Source organism: Mustela nigripes, chromosome 17, assembly GCF_022355385.1.
Source record: "Mustela nigripes isolate SB6536 chromosome 17, MUSNIG.SB6536, whole genome shotgun sequence".
NCBI lineage: Eukaryota > Metazoa > Chordata > Mammalia > Carnivora > Mustelidae > Mustela > Mustela nigripes.
The window spans coordinates 20,225,855-20,233,194 of NC_081573.1; the positions used below are offsets into that span (position 1 = coordinate 20,225,855).

The following is a 7,340-nucleotide window of genomic DNA, read 5'->3' on the forward strand; positions in this document are numbered from 1 at the left end:
TCATTTAAAGCCTTTATTTCCTTGTTGATCTTTTACTTAGATGATCTGTCCATTTCAGTGAGGGGGCATTAAAGTCCCATACTATTATTGTATTAGAATCAATGTGTTTCTTTGATTTTGTTATTAATTGGTTTATGTAATTGGCGGTCCTATGTTAGGGACATAGGTATTTAAAATTGTTAGAGCTTCTTGTTGGATGGGCCATTAAATATGATATAATGTCCTTCCTTATCTCTTCTTATAGTCTTTGGCTTAAAATCAAATTTATGTGGTATAAGGATTTCCACCCCAGCTTTCTTTTGATGTCCATTACCATGCTAAATTGTTTTCCACCCCCTCACCTTAAATCTGGAGGTGTCTTTGGGTCTAAAATGTTTCTTGTAGACAGCATATCAATGGATTTTTTTATCCTTTCAGATGTCCTATGTCTTTTTATTGGGGTGTTTAACCCATTTACATTCAGGGTAACTATTGAAAGATATGAATTTAGTGCCATTGTATTGTCTGTTTATTGTCTTTATTCCTTTCTGTTCTATTACCTTTTGGCTCTCTCTTTGCTTAGAGGACCCCTTTTAATATTTCTTGTAGGACTGGTTTGGTGTTTGCAAATTCTTTTAGTTTCTGTTTGTCCTGGAAGCTTTTTATCTCTCTTTCTATTTTCAATGGAAGCTTAGCTGGATATAGTATTCTTGGCTGCACATTTTTCTCATTTAGTGCTCTGAATATATCTTGCCAGTTTTTCTGGGCTGCCAGGTCTCTGTGGATAGTTCTGCTGTCAATCTAATATTTCTACTATTGTAGGTTACAGATCTTTTGCTCATAGCTGCTTTCAGGATTTTCTTTTTGTTACTGAGACTTGTGAGTTTTACTATTAGATAATAGGGTATTGACCTATTAATTGATTTTGAGGGATGTTCTCTGTGCCTCCTTAATTTTGATGCTGATTTCCTTCCCCAAATTAGGGAAATTCTCTGCTATAATTTGCTCCAATATACCTTCTGCCCCCCATTCCTTTTTCCTCTTCTGGGATCCCAATTATTCTAATAGTGTTTTGTCTTATGGTATTACTTATCTCTTGAATTCTCCACTCATGGTCCAGTAGTTGTTTATGTCTCTTTTTCTCAACTTCTTTATTCTCCATCACTTGGTTTTCTATATCACTAATTCTTCTGCTTTATTTATCCTAGCAGTAAGAACCTCCATTTTTATTGTACCTCATTAATAGCTTTTTTTTTGGATATCAACTTGGTTAGATTTTAGTTCTTTTATTTCCCAGAAATGGATTCTCTAGTATATTACATGCTTTTTTCTAGTCCAGCTAGCACCTTGATAATCATCAGTCCGAACACTAGTTCTGACATCTTACTAATGTCTGTATTGATTAGGTCCCTAGCCATTGGTACTGCCTCTTGTTCTTTTTCTTTCAGGTGAGTTTTTCTGCCTTGTCATTTTATCCAGATAAGAAGAGATGAATGAGAGAACAAAATACTAAATGTGTAGCAACAACCCCAGAAAAATATATACTAACCAATTGGAAGAGACCAAATTGGAAGAGACAAAATATATACTAACCAAATTGGAAGAGACCAAAATCAGAGCTACACTCTTGATTTTGGGTGTAATTTGGTCTGTTAGAAGAAACTACCTCCCAAAATTTTAAAGAAAGAAAAAAATATATATATATATACAAAAATAAAGGTAAACATGGTAAAGGGATGGAATATGACTGGAAAGATGAAAATTTAAAAAGATTCTAAAAAATGAATTGATAAGAAGTTGGTTGAAGAAAGGAAAAAAAAAAAGGAGAGAATTTGATCTGGCTGGATCCTAGAATAAAGCCATATGCTAGATTTAGGGTATATTTTATCTGGTAGAAGAAACTGTATCCCAAAATTTTAAAGAAAGAAAAATTTATATGTATACAAAAATTAGGTTAAATATAATGAAGGTATAGAGTATGACTATAACAATGAAAATTTAAAAAGATTTTTAAAAGGGTATTGATAAGATGAAATAGTTAAATAAGGTTAAAATAGGAAAAATGAAAAACTAAAAGAAATAGCATAAAAAAGTTAAAAAAATTTAATTTTCCAAAGACTAAGGAATCATGGGAAAAAAGCCATGACTTCTGTGCTGTATTCCTGTAGCTCTGAAGTTTTGTAGTTCTTATTGACTGGTGAACTTGGTCTTGTCTGGATATTCTTGCTGATATTCTCAGGAGTGGTCTGTTGTAGTGATTCTCAAGTGTCTTTGTCTGAGGCAGAATTGTACCGCCCTTGCCAGGGGCCAGGCTAAGTGCCCTGGTTCACAGAAAGTGAATCTGCTTGGGTTCACTCTTGGGAGCTTTTGTTCCCTGAACACTTTCTGTAGAGCTCTGGAGGAGGAGAATGAAAATGGTGGCCTCCCAGTCTCCCACTCCTTGGGAGCTGAGAGCTTGGGGCACTGCTCCTCAGTGTGCCTTCAGAGAAAAGCAGTCAATCCCTCCCATGTCCCTGGTCTCCAGCCACATGCAGAGCTCACCTAGCCAGTGACTGAGCATTCCTATCTCTGGTGCATGGCCCCATTTGGAGTCTCCAAACCCAGCTGATTCCTGCTGTCTTCTTCTGCACTGCTCCTCCCAAAGGATGAAGGTGAGTCTCCCCGGATCTGCCACTTGTGGTGTCCCTGCTCAAAGAGCAGTGGTGTGACGGTGCCTCAGATCATGGTTTAAGGTAAGTCTGAGCTGAGCGCCCACTGCTCATCTCCATCTCTGCTGCAGGCTTCCTTGCTCCAATACCTGGGAGCTCTGTCACATTCAGACACCCCTGGTCTTTCTGTGACCCCATGGGTCCTGAAACCACACTGTCCCTGTGAGGGGTCCATCCCCCACTTAGCCTCTGGAGTGAGGTCCTGTAGTGAAGCAGAACTCCAAATTTCAAATTTTGTGCTCTGGGTTCTACTGCTTGCTGGGAGCTGGCCCCTCTCCCCCATGGTCTATCTTCCCATATATTACCTGGAATTCACTTCACACATCCTACCTTCGATTTTCTTTTCCTAGAATTGCTGCTTGTCTTCTTTTCGGTCTCCTGCTGAGTTTGTAGGTGTCCAGAATGGTTTGATAACTATCTGCTGAATTCTTGAGACCCGACAAAATTCAGGTCACCTACTTCTCTGCCATCTTGCTCCCCACCCCCACAAAAAGAATGTATTATTCTGTTGTTGGAGTGTTCTATCAATGTCAAGGTCCATATAGTTGATCGGATTGTTCAAATTGTTAATTATCTTTATTGTTTTTCAGTCTAGTTACTATAGAATAACTAAAGTTATTTAGTTATAACTTATATCCTCAACTATAATTAATGAATTCTCTATTTCTTCTTTCAATTCTATCAGGTTTTTCTTCTTGTGTTTTGGGGCTCCGTTACTATATTCATACACATTTATAACTTTTATACTTTCCCGATGTATTAAGCCTTTTTTATCATTATGAAATATTTCTTTTTCTCTAGAAAAATTTCTTGCCTTAATATGATTTTGCCTGAATTAATATAGCCACTCTAACTATAGTAATGTTTACAAGTTATACATTTTGCTATTCTTTTACTTTGATATATTTTTATTTTTGAGTCTAAAGTATGTTTCTTATAGATGAAATGTACTAGAATCTTGCTTTAAAAAAAGGCAGAGATAATCTCTGCCTTTTGTTTAGAATTTAGCCCTTCCATATTAATATGATTATTGAAGTAGTTGGATTTACACCTGCTATTTGTTATTTGTTTTCAATTATGTCCTATTTATATTTTTGTCTCTCTTCTATTGCATTTCTTGTGTTAAATTAGCATTTTAGTATATGTATCATTTTTATTCCTCTGTTTTTTAAACTATGAATTTTTTTCAGTAATGACTGGTCTGTGGTTTTAAAATATACATATTGAGGTATCACAATTTATTTCAGGCTGATATTGACTTTATTGAAGTAAAATATGGCCATTTTGCTTCAATATTCCTCCATTTCTATTTATTTCACCATTCATTCATTGACGGACATTTGGGTTGTTTCCATCTTTTTATTATCATGAGTATTGTTATTAATGCCATGCATGTATGTGTTTTTGTTTGTGTACATGCTTTCAGTTCTTTGGAGTATATTCCAAAGAGTCAAATTGCTGGGACCATTGGGCAATTCCTTGTGTAGCCTTTTGGGGAATCACCAAACTATTTTCCACAATGGCTGTACCAGACTACTTTACCATCAGCAATGTACGAGTATTCCAAATTCTCTATAACTTATCCAATTCTTGTTACTTTCTATGTGAAATGTGAAGTGTTACCTCATTGTGCCTTTGACTTCTGTTTCCCTCAAAACTAATGCTGTTGAACATATGCTTGTGGCTATTTGTATATTTTCTTTGCAAAAAGACAAATTCAAGTAATTTGCCCATTTTTAAGTTGGGTGTTTATCTTTTTGTTGTTGAGTTTATCTTTTGTTGTTGAGTAAGAGTTCATTGTATATTCTGAATGCTAGAGTATTATTAGATATATGATTTGCAAATATTTTCTCTCATTTTGTAGGTTGTCTATCTACCTTCTTGATACCCTTTGATGCACAAAAATATTTAATTTTTATGAAGTCTAGTTTATTTTTTCCCAGGGGAGAACACAAATATAGTTTTCCACAACCCCAAATTATGCAGCCAAGTTTCCCACATTTGGGAAAAATCATAGGGGTCAACATATTTAGAGTGCAGTGGTAAGACTTGCCCTGAAAAAAACCACTTTCCTGATCATGATATCCCCACTTCCAGGTAAATGTATTTACCTATTTTTTTTTTCTTTTGTTGTTCAAGCTTTTGGTGTCTTATCTAAGAATTCATTCCAGGTCCATGATCATGATGATTTACCCTTATGTTTTCTTCTAAGCTTTTTATGGTTTTGCTGTTATTTGGGCTGCTGGGCCATTCTGAACTAATATTTGCATATGGTGTGAAACAGGGTCTTTTTAAAAAAAAATTCTTTGAACGTAGTTTTTTTTTTTTTTTAAATTCTCTGAACATGTTTTTTATAATAGCTACTTTGAAGTCTCAATCTGCTAAACCCAAATTCAATATCTGGGCAAACTCAGCATTAATTTGTAATGATTCCTTTTTTCCCTGAGTATAGATCATACTTTTCTATGTATTTATATGTCTTGACTTTTTAAATTGAAAACTGGACGTGGAAAAAATATTTTGTAGCAACTCTGGATTGGGGGTTTTCTCCTGAAGGGTTTTTTCTTTAATAACTTGCGTGAGCTTAATCTGTAGAATCTGTCTTCTAATCATGTGTAGATGTATTTGCTTAGTTTTTGAATTCTTGTCTTTTTTTTTTTTTAAACCAGGCTTAAGAGTTTCCACTGTATCTGTGTAGATCTGTAGTCAGATGATTGGGAAGATGTTGTGCTCATATGTTCATATGTCTTGGGTTCTTCCATGCACCACATGCTGCTATTTAATTTATACTTAGGTTGGGGAGTGCAGTCCATATTTAGGCAGTTTTCAATTTTTCCTTAAGATTTAGTTTTAGTTTCTTCTGTGATCTCTTGAGTCCCACCTGCACCTACCTTCCAAAGGTTCTCTGTATAGCCATGATGTGTGAGTAGTTTATTTGCCTCTTTTAATATCTCCCTAATAAATTTTTAGCTATTTCACCACTCCCTTCAAGTGGGGCTGCAACCTTATATTAACAAATCTGTGGGTTGTCCCTCATTAATTTTCTTCTGAGTTTGCACATTTACTGACACTATCATCAGTTACAGATTTGCCTTCCACTCCAAAACAGGTCAGCTCCCTTTGGCAGTAGAGATGATGTTTTTCACAGTTAGCTTTGCCCTGACAAAATTATGGTGCCAACCCATGTGGGAAAGTGGACAGAGAAAGCCCTAGGAAGAAAGCCACTGACTCAAACATCTAGCAGTTTTTCATGCATAACCACTTCCAATTAGTCATTTACCTTTGGTCAATTCCCAGAATCCTTAAATGTTTGTATTTGATGACTTTATCCAGTTTTATTTTTTTGTTTTATGGGGCCAAAGATGACAGATCTCTTTTCTCCATTATGGCTGCAAGTCTCATTACCACAATTATTATTTGTAAGTTTGATTTGTTCATTTTTACACAGTCAAATATATCAGTGTTTTCCCTAGTGTCTTACTTAGGATTTATTTATCCCAAGATTACATTGTAATGAACAGAAATTTTATTCTATAATAAATATCATGGCTTAATTTTTTTCAAAGATTTTATTTATTTATTTGACAAATAGTGAGAGAGAGTAAGCATGCACAGGGGGAAGGGCAGAAGGAGAGGGAGAAGCAGACTCCCTGCTGAGCAAGGAGCATGATGTGGGACTTGATGTGGGACTCGATAGCAGGAACCTGGGATCATGACCTCAGCCGAAAGCAGACACTTAAGGAGTGTCTGAGACAACTACGTGCCCTCTGGCTTAATTTTCTATTGAAATTTTTAGTCATTTCAAGTTTATTTCTTTGTAATGAGGTAGGGCTCTGGCTTATTTTCTTTCTCTTTGTTGTCAGCTAGTTAGCTGTCCCACCCCATTTTAAAAATAATCTCTTTTTTTCCTGCTGATTAAAAAAACCTGTTTAAATATTTGAGTGATATGTTTACTTACTTGACTCTTCATTCTGTTCCATTCATTTGTTTCTGTTTTTCCTTTTCATTGAAAATGCCACCGTTTTAATTATTATACCTTTAGAACAGAGTTGCACATAAAGTGTGACAAGACCCTCCCTCCTGCCTCCTACATTTTGAATCACACGATGGATTTGCATTTTTCACACCACAAAGTTAGCATGCATTCCCTCACTCATGCATCCAGCCTTTCATCACACAGATGTTTTTTGAGCTTCTACCACACGATGAACCTGCCAAGGTGTTAGGCAAAGCAGTGACTGGGTGTGTGATGGCCAGCCGTAGCCACATGGTCTCTCCTCCTTGCTGGGATCTGCATTCCAGCATGGTGGCAGGGAAAAGAGTAAACAGACAAATTAATAAAATCACTGAAAATGACAACACTGACTATGAAACAAACAATCAAGGTGGTGAGGTGCAGAATAGCAGAGAGATCCTGTGTTAGCTCATGTGGTTGGGAGACTTGTTTGATGGTAAATCAAAGCCTACAGGTAGGCAACAGCCATGTAGGAGCTAAACATTGATTTTTGTTTCTAAACACTTGTCCATTGGTTCCAACACCATTCATTCAAAATTTACCATTTTCCCATGTGGGTGGGAGGAAATAGCCCATGCAAAGAGAATAGCACATCCACGAGTCCCCGGCCATGGAAAAGAACCTGAAGAACTCAAAGA

The 7,340-nt window shown here is 36.2% G+C and overlaps 1 non-coding gene across 1 annotated transcript; it reads right to left on the bottom strand.

Annotated features, from left to right (window-relative positions):
- Nucleotides 1–4,627: 4,627 nt before the first annotated feature.
- On the bottom strand, nucleotides 4,628–4,792 carry LOC132006252 (U1 spliceosomal RNA). The gene has a single exon (XR_009401034.1). It is a non-coding gene; the product is annotated as a U1 spliceosomal RNA (small nuclear RNA).
- Nucleotides 4,793–7,340: the final 2,548 nt, after the last annotated feature.